This window comes from Aethalodelphis obliquidens, unplaced genomic scaffold (assembly GCF_003676395.1).
Source record: "Aethalodelphis obliquidens isolate GAN/ISIS:26980383/991018 unplaced genomic scaffold, ASM367639v1 scaffold32, whole genome shotgun sequence".
In the NCBI taxonomy this organism is placed as follows: Eukaryota; Metazoa; Chordata; class Mammalia; order Artiodactyla; family Delphinidae; genus Aethalodelphis; species Aethalodelphis obliquidens.
In genome coordinates, this window is record NW_020837976.1 from 5,028,143 (window position 1) to 5,046,844 (window position 18,702).

Sequence of the window (18,702 nt, forward strand, 5' to 3'; positions counted from 1 at the left end):
TTCACTCCTGATATTGCTGTGGGGGAAAGTTATCTATCTGCTCTGTGCCTCCGTGTCTTAGTTTATTAACTGGGGATAATAATATTTACCATATTAGTTAGAGAATAAGAGCTACTGTAATAAAGGAATCCCCAAAACACAATGGTTCAAACCATATAGAAACGTCCTCATCTTATGTAAAAAAAAAAAAAAAGTGCACTTCTTCAAACACATAGAGCAGAAAGTGAGATTCTCTCCAGCATAGTTCTCTGTGATTCCCTAGGGCCTTATCCTTGTCCTCATAGTGGGAGCTTCCTTGCAAAAAGGGAAGAGCTGACATGAGACACCCCTTAGCAATGGGTCCCACCCCGCTGGAAGGGGCTCGGGAAATGTGCTCCTTCACTGGATGCCTCACTCCAACTCTGTGACTGTGGCCAGCAGGCTGGGCGTTTTGTTGGGGACACCGGCAGTCCCCACCACACTCATCTAGCAGGGTTGTTTTAGGAGTTAAAGGAATTATGGAGATAAATTGTGTAACACACTGCCTGGCACCCACACACATTAGGTTCTTAATAATGATAGCTGCTATTCTTACCATCTTATTGTTAGCCCTCCTGGTAACAGAATCACGATTTATCAAGGCTTTTTGACACTTAAACTCATGGAATGAAAAGTGAATGAATTTCAATCCACCCTCCTGAAGGGGCCCATAGATGCCGCAGATCAAACAACAGTGGCTTCAAGTCAGGTTTGTGTGACTTTGGCACCAACTTGGACAAGTCTTGATCTCTAGAGAGGCTGATGAGCAACTTGCCCTATTTCTACCACTTCTATCCGAATGCCTCAAGTCAAAGTGAAACTGGAGACTGGGATTTGAGCGCTCATGGTTGATGGACAGAGGACTTTCCAGAGAAAGTGCATGAGGGAGTCTGATCCCACAGGGAGATCTGGAGCAGGAAATGTACTACAAAATCAGTGCCGTCTCAAGTCTTTTGCGCCCCCGCACCAGTCAGGTCTTTGGCTATAGGATGCATGGGGACCAGGGAGGGAATGTACGCAATTCTACCGAAAGGAAGGCAGCTCAGCTGTTAGCAGCCAACTCTGCAGCAGGAAGGGGAGGGCTGCACCTCCTGTCATGCAGGCAGGACCCAACAGCATTCATTTCATGTGGGTATTTCCTGCTAACTTCCACCATATTCAAGAGACAAAGTACTGGGTAAATCAGAGCAAAAAAACAAAAACAAAAAACAAAAAAAACCCCACAACCTTAGAAGGTACATGGATCAGGAAAGGTTTGGGTCTCATGGCCACAGAGTAAACCTCTAACTCCAGCCAGCACTTGGCCACAGGAAACCATAAGAAACATGAAGCATGGAGTAATTTTTCACTCCTACTGGAAAATGATTCTTACCACATCAATGAACAAAATGTTTTCTGCAAATAGGCATCCAAAACTACTGGTTATTTAACCTGTTAATGCAGTACCACTCTTAGAAGCAACCTAGGTACTTAAAACTAATTGCATACCTCCAAAAAAAGAATATGGGTTGATCCAAATCAACACTTTTAACAGGTCTTTAGATAAACCAATTTGAGTTCTTGGCTCATCGACAGAAAAGTAAATATAAAAACAAAAATTTGAGTCCCATCAGGGATTCCTCAGGAATGATGTAAGCTACTCGTATTCACCATGTCATGTCCAACTTTTAGAGCATCTCTCATAACCAAACCGACTTCTCCTTGCCTGGTACCACCTTCCAAGGCTTCATCACATCACACCAAGGTCACAGCCTCGAGGAGAGCCTCATCTGCCCCTGACTCTGGGACAGAGCCAATCCCAGTCCACAGCTCTACCTCATGTCAGTCTGCCCTTGGACCAGGTCCATGTTCCTGGGCTTTACCTCAATCTTTGTGTACAAACCCACCTTGTGCCCTAGTTCCAGTATCTACATCAATGGCTTATCTGTTGCCTGATTTACCACTTTAGCTCCCAGCCTGATGCCCCAGGTCCCTCAGGACTGGGTCCTTGTATCCCCAGGTCCTTTCATAGATTTTCCTGATCAACAGCCTATGTCTTCCTGCTGCTCAGTGACAGACTCCCTGGGCCACCTGCTGCCTGCATCTGCACCTATTGTCTACTGCCAGACAGCTCTCCTCCCCAAGGAGGAGAAAGAACAGATGGAATATCCTTAACAGAGTGGTGTGAAGAGAAAAAATGCCAGCTAAAGTGCTACAGAAAATGAGGGTTTAACTCCTTTATTAGGACAGGGAAGCTGCTAAGGATGGGGGCCAAGGAAATAGAGAGGCTGCCTTCACTCAGTCAAGACAGCTGTTGTCCATGGGCTTGGCAGAGGCTGGTGGTCGAGAGTTTGTATTCTGGAGTCAGACCTGATGGACATCCCAGCCCACCACTCACTAACATGTAAGAGAGGACAAACATTTCACCTCCTCAGTCTCAGTTTCCGCATCAGGGGTAACACCTCCCTCACAGAACTACTATTGTCCTTGCTGAGATTAAAAGAGATATTACATTTACGTGTCTTACAATGGTTTCTTAAGCCTGTTTTACAGAAGATACTCAATAAATATTAGTATGTAATTCTAGAGGAAAAGATACATGTAGGGGAGTTTTTTGGGGGGAAGGAATATTATGTATTTAGAATAAAAGCCTAGGCTGGATGAACCACTTTAAAGAAGATGGATAAGTTCAGAAAATGTGGAAGGGATAGGAGTCGGTGAGGTGAAAACTAGAGCAGAAACCTGAGTCCAGAGCAAAAACAAGAAGGCTGCAAGGGCAGCCCTGGGAGTGGGAGTGTTGGGAACCGCTGATGAGAAGGTTGTGGAGGAGACTGGAATTGAATCAGAAAGGTCGGGGAGGGAGAGAGAGAGGGACCCTGGCTGTGCTCTAGGGAATAAATGCACCATAAAATGCCCCCAAGGCAACAGAGAAAGCTATTAGAGAAGAAGTAAAGGGGAATCGAAAAATATCATGCATTTTATTGGAAGGGCAGTGAATGGAGAGAGGTACAACAAAGTATTCAGAGCAACTCGGAGAGGGAGAACAGTGGGAAAGTCCACAGAGGGAGAGGTAAAAAAGCAGTCAGCTGTGACAGAGAGAAGAGGCAATGAAGAAACATAATAATATATAACGCTAGTTCAAAACAACAGCTGGGAATAGGGAATTGATGGTGAAGCGATAAATACCAGCAATGAGGGAACTAAATACCATTAAAATATTAACAATAGTTCATAACAATAAATCTGAAGTCTGGAAGCAATTAATAAATTAATAAATAATAATACAAAGTATAAAATGAATCGAGAAAAAAAGTGAGATTATAAACATGACGGTTTAGTGAGAGAAGGGCAGGGGTTTATTGGAGGAGAGAGAGGGGAGGATGATTCAGCCGGGTTGCAGAAGTACATGCTCCAGGTTCAGAGTTGCTAAAAGAGAAGAGAGAGGACAGATTCTACCCACCTATGAGCCAACAGATGGAAAAGCAGCCCACAGCGACTGTTGCTCTCTGCTGTCCTGATGCAGCTGCCATCTGAGAGCTATTCACCTACAACCATGATAAACAAAATTATTTCAAGAACTGACTGCCTAGACTATACCGATAATGGTGCACACATACGCTAGGCTTCATACTAAAGGGAGTCTCTAAAAGTAGCTACTAGGGAATTGTTCTAAAAATGTAGGTCTTGGACCAGATCAGAGACCGCATTCTTAGATTCAGCTTCTCAGCTCCCAAGCCCCACTCTCAACCTCAACACATCATTTTGAGTGGTTCTGGTAATCCTCCCCAGCCCAGGTGGAGGATCCCCAGTGGCTACATCCACCCTCATCGGTCGTAACCTAATCATAGACCTGAAAGTCTTGGTCACTGTAAGCACTCCTCACCCTCAGGACAGCATCCATCCAACCATGTGATTTGTTCTCAATATTTCTCCTCTGCAAACATAATTACGGTAATTGGGAGCACATTTTTTTCCCCCAAAGTAAAGGTCAAGCCCTCTTTACTCTTGGCTCAAAGAATATTCTCTACTCCAAGGAGCACCGACAAAGCAAAAACAAAACAAAACAAACAAACAAACAAAAAACAGAATGGAAAACCCCAAACAATAACAACGACAAAAAGATGAGGACTTGTTTTGCTCCCAAATGAGGCAAAAACTTTTACCAAGCTCGGGGGATGGACAATAAAAAGAATGGTAAGCTGGTTAGACTAGGCTTAATAGGCCAGTTTTCCTGTTTCTTTTAACAAGTCTGTCGCTTCCCCATTTTTGTGTGACTTCGGTTCTTCTGTGGCATTTACCCAGTGACACGTATCCAGAAGCAGGGACAATTTCTTACACTTTTCCCACCAGAGAGCAGTTCCTATCTGTTTTTCCACATTGGTTTTCCTCCTCTTCTCCCCTCTCATGCCCAGCATCTCCTATTTAACCAGGATTTAATAGCTGACACTATGGCCCTGGCTATAGCATGGACTTTGCACTCAAAACACCCCCAATTGAACAGAGAGTTCCTGAGCATCCTAATTTCCAACTTCCAGCTCAACGATAAGAATAATAAGAAATAGGAATAATAAAGTGAGAAAACCAGACACAGAAAAGAAACAGCTGGTACACATTACAGATAATTCCAGGGTCAGTAGCGAAAGGATAAAAGGAGACAGAAGAAAAGAGAAATCAAAGGAATAACTGAGACTTTCCACAGAATGGGATATTAAAAATACCAAGATATTACTTTTATATTTGCATAAAAATGTTAATGATCAGCTATCTACAATTAGAACTTGAATATGTTTAATGTCCTCAAAGCAAGTAATTCTTATTGTTCAGGATGCATGATATGTAAAGTAATATAAATTGCACTTAGTTTCAATACATGTAAAAGATTATTTTCCTTGAATCTACTGCTGCAAACATTGGACTATCTCTCTTAAAGAACTATCCTGAAAAGGAAGTCCAAGGGTGTAACGTACAGCTCAACAGTTCTGACTTTAGTTAAGTTCCTGGTACGTAAAAGCTTCAGCTTAAAAGAGCAGAGGCCAAGCTTTGTTCTGAGCCTGGCACGCAGCGTCTGCTGCACAGGATTCAACACTGCATTGATCATGGCTTACTGATGATCATAATAATTAACGTCAATTCTGGAGACAGTTAATAGACACATGGGGCGACGTTTTCACTTCAGAATCTAAATTATTTGCTATTGGATAAGCAATTTGTTTTTACTGGCTTGGACATGAATTAAATTGATTCTAACAACTTTAGAAGTTTGATGTAATTGATACACTACGGTATAGCCTTTTAATATTAGGTTCCTTGCATGTACACAGGTATACAGATATAAAGAAATCTATTTCCTGATTTTTTTTCATGACAAAGAAAGTCAGTTTGAACACTTTTACAATGAAATCTTCCCTTAATTTAATGAAAAACAGTAATAGAAGAAAAATATACCAGAAGAGTAGTTGTCATTCTCACCAGTGAATTTAATAATGGCCTCCTGTGCTCTGTACTATTCCTTCTGAGGATAGCAACGACGGGAAGAAATTAGAGGTCATCTAGTCTAGGCTGCTAATTTCACCAGTGAAAGCTCTGAGGCCCCGAGTCCAAGGTCAAACAACTAGTTACCAATGAGTTAGGATGTGCATCCCTGTATGGTGGTTCCCTGGTCTACACTCTGCCACTTATTTGCCTAAGTCTTGGTTATCCTCTTTTTGCCATTATAACACAATTAGCCTATACTATTGGTGTTCAACTCTCTGTCAATATCAGTATTACAAAAGAATTCCACTAAGTCTAATTACATCACTAATATTTCTTATAATGAATTGGTGATATTTTAGAATCCCCAAAGTGTCAATTTCAAGTACACAGTGTCCTTATTTAAGTTCAAACTGTGAAATTTTAGCTAATACTTGCTGGGCACTTAGTGTGTGCTGACTATACTAAGGGTTTCCCATAATCTCATTTAGTCTCCACAATAATCCTATGAAGTTCACACTGTTTGTTATTCTTCTCTTAAAGAGGAGGACACCATGTGTTCATTCTTTGCCCTACCCTAGCTTCACGTGGTTTTGCAGGAAGACGAATCCCTGTAAACTAAGCTTCCCAGGCTCCTCTGCCAGGGGTTCAGCCAATGGCAGACACTGGCAGGACACGAGAGGGCACCATGGAGGGAGAAGTCACCTGTCTCCCATTGTGCGGTACACTCTCTCCCACAGGGGCTGCTTCTCAGTGGTTCCAGCTCTTGCTGGACAGTCCCTCTCTTCTGAGTCCTCAATCCCAGTGGCTCCTAGTCTCTGTTAAAACCTTCCCCATCCTTTGTCCCTCTAGCCCTGACAGAAGTAGCAGCTTCCTGGTGTTACAAATCTTGGCATTGCCTCTCTATTTCTTCTTCAACTTATTATTCCTTCCAACACCTTTGGACTTAGTTCTCCAAGTTAAATGCCCTCTATTGAACTACCTGGTCTTTTTCTGATTGACTGTTGACAGACACACTGAAGTAAGCAGTGATTTAAAGAGAACAGGCTGCACTTGAACTCAGGCTGTCAGACCAAATCTATGTGCTTAACCTTGAAAAGCTATTGTTTCCTACAGTGCCATGGACTAGATGGTGGTCTCCAAACTTTTTATTAACGTTTTTGACTGTACAACTTTATGAAGAAAAAGTCTGTAAGCATGGACCCTGGCACATATAAATTATATATGTGTATATATATAAATTATATGTAAGTAGTACTATTGCATGATATGTTAAACACTAGTAAAGTTTAAATTATACTCAATTTATTTCATTTCGTTTAGTTCTGATATTTTTCTCTACATCAAAGGAAGCCATCATACTCAGTTTTTTAATGTAGTAGAAATATGTCTTTAATTCTTTTTTTGCTATCGTATAATTTCAGCCACTTTATTTTGAGGCAAGAAGATATTGTCTAGAAGAGCTCCATATTTTTTCCTCCTTCCTTAGTTTTCTCCCTTCTCTCTTTCCCTATGAACTGTGGGATGTAAACAGCAGAGCTAAGGAATGAGGTGTTGAGAAGGCAGTGAAGAGAAAAGTAGGGATAAAAGTCTCTATAACCTTTTTTTTTTTTTTTGCGGTACGCGGGCCTCTCACTGTTGCGGCCCCTCGCATTGCGGAGCACAGGCTCCGGACGCGCAGGCTCAGCGGCCATGGCTCACGGGTGCAGCCGCTACGCGGCACGCGGGATCCTCCCGGACCGGGGCATGAACCCATGTCCCCTGCGTCGGCAGGCGGACTCTCAACCATTGCGCTACCAGGGAAGCCCTCTATAATATTTTTAAGAGCAGTTTGCACTCTAGAAACAGATAAGAATTTCCATCATCTTTTTTTATGACAGCTTTATTAAGATATATTTCACATACCATAAAATTCACTCTTCAAACATGTATAATTTAATGATTTCTAGTATATTCACAGAGCTATGCAATCATCATCACTAGCTAATCTTAGAACATTTCCATCACCTGAACAAGAAACCCATACCCATTAGCAGTCAGTCCCCATTTCCCTGGTCCCCATCCTCTGACAATCACTAATCTACTCTCTGTCTCAATGGATTTGCCTATTCTGGACATTTCATATAAGGGGAATCATAAAATATGTGGCTTTTGGTGTTTGCTTCTTTCACTTATCATGTTTTCAAGGTTCATCCATGTTGTAGTACACATCAATACTCCACTTTTTTTTTTTTACATCTTTATTGGAGTATAATTGCTTTACAGTGGTGTGTTAGTTTCTGCTTTATAACAAAGTGAATCAGTTATACATATACATATGTTCCCATATCTCTTCCCTCTTGCATCTCCCTCCCTCCTACCCTCCCTATCCCACCCCTCTAGGTGGTCACAAACCACCGAGCTGATCACCCTGTGCTATGTGGCTGCTTCGCACTAGCTATCTATTTTACGTTTGGTAGTGTATATATGTCCATGCCACTCTTTCGCTTTGTCACAGGTTACCCTTCCCCCTCCCCACATCCTCAATTCCATTCTCTACTAGGTCTGTGTCTTTATTCATGTCTTACCCCTAGGTTCTTCATGACATTTTTTTTTCTTAAATGCCATATATATATGTGTTAGTATATGGTATTTGTCTTTCTATTTCTGACTTACTTCACTCTGTATGACAGACTCTAGGTCCATCCACCTCACTAAAAATATCTCAATTTCGTTTCTTTTTATGGCTGAGTAATATTCCATTGTATATATGTGCCACATCTTCTTTATCCATTCATCCGATGATGGACACTTAGGTTGTTTCCATCTCTGGGCTACTGTAAATAGAGCTGCAATGAACATTGTGGTACGTGACTCTTTTTGAATTATGGTTTTCTCAGGGTATATGCCCAGTAGTGGGATTGCTGGGTCATATGGTAGTTCTATTTGCAGTTTTTTAAGGAACCTCCATACTGTTCTCCATAGTGGATGTAACAATTCACATTCCCACCAGCACTGCAAGAGTGTTCCCTTTTCTCCACACCCTCTCCAGCATTTATTGTTTCTAGATTTTTTGATGATGGCCATTCTGACCGGTGTGAGATGATATCTCATTGTAGTTTTGATTTGCATTTCTCTAATGATTAATGACGTTGAGCATTCTTTCATGTGTTCGTTGGCAGTCTGTATATCTTTTTTGGAGAAATGTCTATTTAGGTCTTCTGCCCATTTTTGGATTGGGTTGTTTGTTTTTTTGATATTGAGCTGCATGAGCTGCTTATAAATTTTGGAGATTAGTCCTTTGTCAGTTGCTTCATGTGCAAATATTTTCTCCCATTCTGAGGGTTGCCTTTTGGTCTTGTTTATGGTTTCCTTTGCTGTGCAAAAGCTTTGAAGTTTCATTAGGTCCCATTTGTTTATTTTTATTTCCATTTCTCTAGGAGGTGGGTCAAAAAGGAACTTGCTGTGATTTATGTCATAAAGTGTTCTGCCTATGTTTTCCTCTAACAGTTTGATAGTATCTGGCCTTACATTTAGGTCTTTAATCCATTTTGAGCTTATTTTTGTGTATGGTCTTAGGGAGTGATCTAATCTCATAATTTTACATGTACCTGTCCAGCTTTCCCAGCACCACTTATTGAAGAGGCTGTCCTTTCTCCACTGTACATTCCTGCCTCCTTTATTAAAGATAAGGTGACAATATGTGCGTGGGTTTATTTCTGGGCTTTCTAACCTGTTCCACTGATCTTTCTGTTTTTGTGCCAGTACCATACCTTCTTGATTACTGTAGCTTTGTAGTATAGTCTGAAGTCAGGGAGCCTGATTCCTCCAGCTCCTTTTTCGTTCTCAAGATTGCGTTGGCTATTCGGGGGTTTTTTGTGTTTCCATACAAATTGTGAATTTTTTTGTTCTAGTTCTGTGAAAAATGCCAGTGGTAGTTTGATAGGGATTGCATTGAATCTGTAGATTGCTTTGGGTAGTAGATTCATTTTCACAATGTTGATTCTTCCAATCCAAGAACATGGTATATCTCTCTCCATCTATTTGTATCATCTTTAATTTCTTTTATCAGTGTCTTATAATTTTCTGCATAGAGGTCTTTTGTCTCCTTAGGTAGGTTTATTCCTAGATATTTTATTCTTTTTGTTGCAATGGTAAATGGGAGTGTTTTCTTGATTTCACTTTCAGATTTTTCATCATTAGTGTATAGGAATGCCAGAGACTTCTGTGCATTAATTTTGTATCCTGCTACTTTACCAAATTCATTGATTAGCTCTAGTAGTTTTCTGGTAGCATCTTAAGGATTCTCTATGTATAGTATCATGTCATCTGCAAATAGTGACAGCTTTACTTCTTTTCCGATTTGGATTCCTTTTATTTCTTTTGCTTCTCTGATTGCTGTGGCTAAAACTTCCAAAACTATGTTGAATAAGAGTGGTGAGAGTGGGCAACCTTGTCTTGTTCCTGATCTTAGTGGAAGTGCTTTCAGTTTTTCACCATTGAGGACGATGTTGGCTGTGGGTTTGTCATATATGGCCTTTATTATGTTGAGGAAAGTTCCCTCTATGCCTACTTTCTGCAGGGTTTTTATCATAAATGGGTGTTGAATTTTGTCAAAAGCCTTCTCTGCATCTATTGAGATGATCATATGGTTTTTCTCCTTCAATTTGTTAATATGGTGTATCATGTTGATTGATTTGCGTATATTGAAGAATCCTTGCGTTACTGGAATAAACCCCACTTGATCATGGTGTATGATCCTTTTAATGTGTTGTTGGATTCTGTTTGCTTGTATTTTGTTGAGGATTTTTGCATCTATGTTCATCAGTGATATTGGCCCGTAGTTTTCTTTCTTTGTGACATACTTGTCTGGTTTTGGTATCAGGGTGATGGTGGCCTTGTAGAATGAGTTTGGGAGTGGTCTTCCCTCTGCTACATTTTGGAAGAGTTTGAGAAGGATAGGTGTTAGCTCTTCTCTAAATATTTGATAGAATTCACCTGTGAAGCCATCTGGTCCTGGGCTTTTGTTTTCTGGAAGATTTTTAATCACAGTTTCAATTTCAGTGCTTGTGATTGGTCTGTTCATATTTTCTATTTCTTCCTGATTCAGTCTTGGCAGGTTGTGCATTTCTAAGAATTTGTCCATTTCTTCCAGATTGTCCATTTTATTGGCATAGAGTTGCTTGTAGTAATCTCTCATGATCTTTTGTATTTCTGCAGTGTCAGTTGTTGCTTCTCCTTTTTCATTTCTAATTCTATTGATTTCAGCCTTCTCCCTTTTTTTCCTGATGAGTCTGGCTAATGGTTTATCAATTTTGTTTATCTTCTCAAAGAACCAGCTTTTAGTTTTATTGATCTTTGCTATCGTTTCCTTCATTTCTTTTTCATTTATTTCTGATCTGATCTTTATGATTTCTTTCCTTCTGCTAACTTTGGGGGTTTTTTGTTCTTCTTTCTCTAATTGCTTTAGGTGCAAGGTTAGGCTGTTTATTCAAGATGTTTCCTGTTTCTTAAGGTAGGATTGTATTGCTATAAACTTCCCTCTTAGAACTGCTTTTGCTGCATCCCATTGGTTTTGGGTCGTCGTGTCTCCATTGTCATTTGTTTCTAGGTATTTTTTGATTTCCTCTTTGATTTCTTCAGTGATCACTTCGTTATTAAGTAGTGTATTGTTTATCCTCCATGTGTTTGTATTTTTTACAGATCTTTTCCTGTAATTGATATCTAGTCTCATAGCGTTGTGGTCGGAAAAGATACTTGATACAATTTCAATTTTCTTAAATTTACCAAGGCTTGATTTGTGACACAAGATATGATCTATCCTGGAGAATGTTCCATGAGCACTTGAGAAAAATGTGGATTCTGTTGTTTTGGGATGGAATGTCCTATAAATATCAATTAAGTCCATCTTGTTTAATGTATCATTTAAAGCTTGTGTTTCCTTATTTATTTTCATTTTGGATAATCTGTCCATTGGTGAAAGTGGGGTGTTAAAGTCCCCTACTATGAATGTGTTACTGTCGATTTCCCCTTTTATGGCTGTTAGCATTTGCCTTATGTATTGAGGTGCTCCTATGTTGGGTGCATAAATATTTACAATTGTTATATCTTCTTCTTGGATAGATCCCTTGATCATTATGTGGTGTCCTTCTTTGTCTCTTCTAATAGTCTTTATTTTAAAGTCTGTTTTGTCTGATATGAGAATTGCTACTCCAGCTTTCTTTTGCTTTCCATTTGCATGGAGTATCTTTCTCCAGCCCCTTACTTTCAGTCTGTATGTGGCTCTAGGTCTGAAGTGTGTCTCTTGTAGACAGCATATATATGGGTCTTGTTTTTGTATCCATTCAGCCAATCTGTGTCTTTTGGTGGGAGCATTTAGTCCATTTACATTTAAGGTAATTATTGATACGTATGTTCCTATTCCCATTTTCGTAATTGTTTTGGGTTCGTTATTGTAGGTCTTTCCTTCTCTTGTGTTTCTTGCCTAGAGAAGTTCCTTTAGCATTTGTTGTAAAACTGTTTTGGTGGTGCTGAACTCTCAGCTTTTGCTTGTCTGTAAAGGTTTTAATTTCTCCATCAAATCTGAATGAGATCCTTGCTGGGTAGAGTAATCTTGGTTGCAGGTTTTTCTCCTTCATCACTTTAAATATGTCCTGCCAGTCCCTTCTGGCTTGCAGAGTTTCTGCTGAAAGATCAGCTGTTAACCTTATGGGGATTCCCTTGTGTGTTATTTGTTTTTTCCCTTGCTGCTTTTAGTATATTTTTTGTATTTAATTTTTGACAGTTTGATCAATATGTGCCTTGGCGTATTTCTCCTTGGATTTATCCTGTATGGGACTCTCTGTGCTTCCTGGACTTGATTAACTATTTCCTTTCCCATATTAGGGAAGTTTGATTCAACTATAATCTCTTCAAATATTTTCTCAGTCCCTTTCTTTTTCTCTTCTTCTTCTGAAACCCCTATAATTCGAATGTTGGTGCCTTTAATGCTGTCCCAGTGGTCTCTGAGACTGTCCTCAGTTCTTTTCATTCTTTTGTCTTTATTCTGCTCTGCAGTAGTTATTTCCACTATTTTATCTTCCAGGTCACTCATCCGTTCTTCTGCCTCAGTTATTCTGCTATCGATCCCATCTAGAGTATTTATAATTTCATTTATTGGTTGTTCATCGTTGCTTGTTTCATCTTTAGTTCTTCTAGGTCCTTGTTAAATGTTTCTTTCATTTTGTCTATTCTATTCCAAGATTTTGGATCATCTTTACTATCATTATTCTGAATTCTTTTTCAGGTAGACTGCCTATTTCCTCTTCATTTGTTAGGTCTGGTGGGTTTTTATCTTGCTCCCTCAACTGCTGTGTGTTTTTCTGTCTTCTCATTTTGCTTAACTTACTGTGTTTGGGGTCTCCTTTTTGTAGGCTGTAGGTTCGTAGTTCCCGTTGTTTTTGGTGTCTGTCCCCAGTGGCTAAAGTTGGTTCAGTGGGTTGTGTAGGCTTCCAGGTGGAGGGGACTAGTGCCTGTGTTCTGATGGATGAGGCTGGATCTTGTCTTTCTGGTGGGCAGGTCCACATCTGGTGGTGTGTTTTGGGGTGTCTGTGGACTTATTATGATTTTAGGCAGCCTCTCTGCTAATGGGTGGGGTTGTGTTTGTGTCTTGCTAGTTGTTTAGCATAGGGTGTCCAGCACTGTAGCTTGCTGGTCGTTGAGTGAAGCTGGGTGCTGGTATTGAGATGGAGATCTCTGGGAGATTTTCGCCGTTTGATATTATGTGGAGCTGGGAGGTCTCTTGTGGACCAGTGTCCTGAAGTTGGCTCTTCCATCTCAGAGGCACAGCACTGACTCCTGGCTGCAGCACCAAAAGCCTTTCATCCACACGGCTCAGAATAAAAGGGAGAAAAAGTAGAAAGCGAGAAAGAAAGAAAGAAAGAAAGAAAGGAAGGAAGGAAGGAAGGAAGGAAGGAAAGAAAGAAAGGAGGGAGGAAGGGAGGAAGGAAGGAAGGAAAGAAAGAAAGAAGATAAAATAAAATAAAGTTATTAAAATAAAAAATAATTATTAAGAAAAAAATTTTTTTAAAGAAGAAGAAAAAAAACAACAGACGGATAGAACTCTAGGACAAATGGTGGAAGCAAAGCTATACAGACAAAATCTCACACAGAACCAAGCATACAGATACCCACAAAAAGAGGAAATGGGGGAAAAAATCATAAATCTTGCTCTCAAAGTCCACCTCCTCAATTTGGGATGATTCGTTGTCTATCCATGTATTCCACAGATGCAGGGTACATCAAGTTGATTGTGGAGCTTTAATCCGCTGCTTCTGAGGCTGCTGGGAGAGATTTCCCTTTCTATTCTTTGTTCTCACAGCTCCCAGGGGCTCAGCTTTGGATTGGGCCCCACCTCTGCGTGTAGGTCGACGGAGGGCGTCTGTTCTTCGCTCATACAGGACAGGGTTAAAGGAGCAGCTGCTTCGGGGACTCTGGCTCACTCAGGCCGGGGGGAGGGAGGGGTACGGAGTGCAGGGCGAGCCTGCAGCGGCAGAGGCCGGTGTGACATTGTACCAGCCTGAGGCGCGCTGTGCGTTCTCCCAGGGAAGTTGTCCCTGGATCACGGGACCCTGGCAGTGGCGGGCTGCACAGGCTCCCCGGACGGGGGGTGTGGATAGTGACCTGTGCTCACACACAGGCTTCTTGGTGGCGGCAGCAGCAGCCTTAGCATCTCATGCCTGTCTCTGGGGTCCACACTTTTAGCCGCGGCTCGCGCCCATCTCTGGAGCTCCTCTAAGCAGCGCTCTTAATCCCCTCTCCTCGCGCACCAGGAAACAAAGAGGGAAGGAAAAGTCTCTTGCCTCTTCGGCAGGTCCAGACTTTTCCCCGGACTCCCTCCCGGCTAGCCGTGGTGCACTAAGCCCCTGCAGGCTGTGTTCACGCCGCCAACCCCAGTCCTCTCCCTGCGTTCCGACCGAAGCCCGAGCCTCAGCTCCCAGCCCCGCCTGCCCCAGCGGGTGAGCAGACAAGCCTCTCGGGCTGATGAGTGCCGGTCGGCACCCATCCTCTGTGCGGGAATCTCTCCGCTTTGCCCTCCGCACCCCTGTGGCTGCATTCTCCTCCACGGCTCCGAAGCTTTCCCCCTCAGCCACCCACAGGCTCCGCCCGCGAAGCAATACTTCACACTTTTTTTGGCCAACTAAAACTCCATTATATGGATATACCAAATTTTGGTTATCCATTCATCAGTTGATGGACATTTAGGTTCTTTCCCTTTTTTAGCTATTTTGAATAGTGCTGCTATGAATACTTATACAAGTTTTTGTGTGTATGCCTGTTTGCATTTCTCATGAGGCTGGGAGTAGCATTACTGGGTTATATGGTAACTGTATTTTAAAGAAGTTCCAAACTGTTTTCCAAAGTGGCTGCACCATTTTACATTCCCACTAGCTGGACTATCCAAAGGCTTCAATTTTTTCACATCCTCTCCAGTACTTTTTATTATCTGTCTTTTTAAATTTTAGTCATCCTGTTATATGTGAAGTGGTATCTCATTTTGGGTTTGATTTACATTTCCATTTTCCTAATTATTCAACATCTTTTAAAAGCTAAACAGTTATTTGATTAACATTAATAAAATAATTTATTAATACAAATTAAATATTCATCTTTATTTTCAGTGAACAAAACATGAAAGATAGCTAATTTTATCTGCACACAGATGAGCATTCCAGTTCTCTGATAAAATGCATAAAAATCACAATGTAAAAGCTAAGCAACCATTCCATTTAGAAATGTAACTGTATCAAGATACCTTTTTACTTCCCTTTTGATTTCTTCTTTGACCCACTGGTTGTCCAGAAGTGTGTTGTTTAATTTCTACATATTTGTAGATTTTCCAGTTTTCTTCTTGTTGCTGATTTGTAGTTTTATACCATTGTGGTTGGAAAAGATATGTGATTATTATTTCAATCTTCTTAAATTTGCTAAGACTTGTTTTGTGGCCTATCATTTGATCTATCCAGGAGAATATTCCATGCATGCTTGAGAAGAATGTATATTCTACTGTTGTTGGATAAAATGTCCTACATATGTCTGCTATTTCCACTAGGTCTAAAGTATGGTTCAAGTCCACTGTTTCCTTGTTCTTGATTTTCTTTCTGGATGATCAATCCATTGCTGAAAGTAGGGTACTGAAGTCTCCTACGGTTATTGTATTGTTGTCTATTTCCCCCTTCGGTTATGTTAGTATTTGCTTAACATATTTAGGTGCTCTGATGTTGAGTGCATATATATTTGTGATTGTTATGTCTTCTTGATGAGTTGACCCCTTTATTATTATATAATGACCTTATTTGTGTCTTGTTACTATTCTTGACTTAAAGTCTATTTTGACTTACATAAGCATAGCTACCTCTGCTCCCTTTTGATTTCCACTTGCATAAAATATCTTTCTCTATCCCTTCACTCTGAGCATATGGGTGTCCTTAAAGTGTAAGTGAGTCTCTTATAGACACTGTATAGTTAGGTCTTATTTTTTAATTCATCCATTTTTCCAAAGAATATATACAAATAGCCAAGAGGTGCATGAAAAGATGTTCAACATGGCTAATTACCAAGGAAATACAAATCAAAACCACAATGAGATGTGGTTAGAGTAGCTATTATCAAAAAGACAAGAGATAACAAGTGTTGGCAAGGATATAAAGAAAAGGGAAACTTTGTGCATTGTTGGTGGGAAGGCAAATTGACATAGCCACTATGGAAAACAGTATGGAGGTTTCTCAAAAATTAAAAGTAGAACTACCATATGACCCAGCAATTCCACTTCTTGGTGTATATCCAAAGAAAATGAAAACAGGATATTGAAGAGATATCTGCACTCCCATATTTATTGCAGCATAATTCACAATAGCCAAGATATGGAAACAACCTAAGTATCTGTCTATGGATGAATGGATAAAAAAGATGAGAGATAGATAGATAGATAGATAGATTTAGATATGAATGATATTCAGCCATGAACAAGAAGGACATTTTGTCATTTTCAGCAACATGGAAGGAACTTGAGGACATTATGCTAAGTGAGACAAGCCAGAGAAAGATAAATACTGTATGATATTACTTATATGTGGAATCTAAAAAAGTCAAACTCATGGAAACAGAAAGTAGAATGGTAGTTACCAGGGGCTAGGGAATGGTGAGATGTTGGTCAAAGAGTGTAAACTTCTAGTTAGACGATGAATAAGTCTGGGGATCTAATGCACAGCATTGTGATTATAGATAACTATACTGTACTATATACCTGAAAGTTGCTAACAGAGGAAATGTTAAACGTTCTTACCACAAAAAAGAAATGGTAATTATAGGATGTGATGGAGGTGTTAGCTAACACTGTGATGGTAATTGTATTATAATATATAAAGGTATCAAATCAACACATTGTTACTACAAAGTTAAAGTTACAAAATGTCATATGTCAATTATATCTCAGTAAAATTGTGGGGGAGATACCTTTTTATTTTTGTCAACTTAAGAAAATATAGTGAAAAATAATTTTGAAAAACTTTTTAAAAATAATATATGTAACTATGTTGTCCAAAGCAACCCCACCCTTACAATTTTTTTATGTGCTTTACCTATCAGGTTCTGATAGAAGTGTGTTAAAATCTTCCACGGATTTGTCCATTTATGCTTATAATTCTGTCAGTTTTTCTTTTCTGCTTTTAAGGATATGCTCTGTTAAGTGTATATGAGTTTTTGATTGTTTTATCTAATTGGTGGAATATTTCATTTATTACTATGCCATATCTCTATTCATCCCAATTGTGTCTGCACTAAACTCTTTCTTATGACATTAATATTGCTATACTAGTTTATTTTTAAAGTTTTGCTTGATGTGTTAGCTAGAATAATGATCCCGCAAATATGTTTACATCTTAATCTCTGAAACTGTAAACTTGTTACCTTACATGGCAAAAAGGAGATTATAGATGTGATTAAGGATCTTGAGATGGGAACATTATCCTGGATTATCCCAATGGGCGCAATGGTCCTTAGAAGAGGAAGACAAAGAGTCAGAGAAGATGATGACCAAAGTAGAAGTAGAAGTGACACAATCGCTGGAAGGGGGCCATGAGCCTAGGAATGTGGGCAGACTCTGAAAGCTGGAAAAAGGCAAGGAATGGCATCTCCCCTGTAGCCTCAGAAGGCATACAGTCCTGACAATTTCTTTCACCCTCTTAAGACCCTTTTCAGACTTCTGACCTCCAGAATTGTAAGATAAAGTTCATTTGTTTTAAGTTTAAAAATAGAAAAGAAAAAGAAATGTAGCTGTGACCTTGAAAACTGTAAATTTTAAATGCAATAAAACTGACCCATCGCACCCCTGAACTCTAGTTTCTGCAACATTTTAAGAAATCTATGGATCATTTGGCCTTTTAAAATGGGGTCTATATTCTTAACCAAGCTAATTTGATTAATTAAGGGAGACATTTGATTAACATTTCCAGCTCATTCACTAAAACTACTCCTACAATGGACTATATTTTAGAACACTGTATTTTTTTCCTGTTTTGTTACTCACTCATTTTTAATTGAAGTTATACATATCATTATTGTTAATCCTTGATAAATATCAATCTTTCCTTTGCTTACATAATACTTTCTTAAATAAATAACCATTTTGAAAAGCCTCAGGAAGTAGTGTGTATAGTAAGTGATACTGTCCTTATTACATTGCTGAGAAGAGTTTTTTTTCTCCCCAGAGCTGGACATGGACTATATCATTAGAGTCACAATACTGCTCTTGGCCAAGAAGAGCTACAGACCTTTGAATTCCGTAAGTTTTGTTCTAGAATGAAATAGCACCAAACCAAAGAGTAACTTATTCATTCTACAAATAAATATTAAGCACCCACCAGGTGCCAGGCACTGTTCCAGGCACAGAGGACACACAGCAAGGAAGCCAACCTTCAAAGTCTTGCTCTCAAGGAACACGTATTATAATGATATGTCTTTCACCAACGTTCTATTGGCTGCTGCTGTGTGAGGTCGTGGTGCCCCTCTGGGGACAAAAGTCAGTACACTGAGGATGGCAGAGCTTCAAAATGGAAAGAAGCCCTTTTAAATGAGTGTGAACGGCTCAAGGCCCCAAAGCAATTCACTTTCAGTGGTCAGGGTTTTTCTACTTCTAATTCTCAGAGCTTGCTTTCAAGAGCTAATGCCCACAGGGGTAAAAAAAAAAAAAAAAAAAAAAAAAAAAAAAAAAAAAAA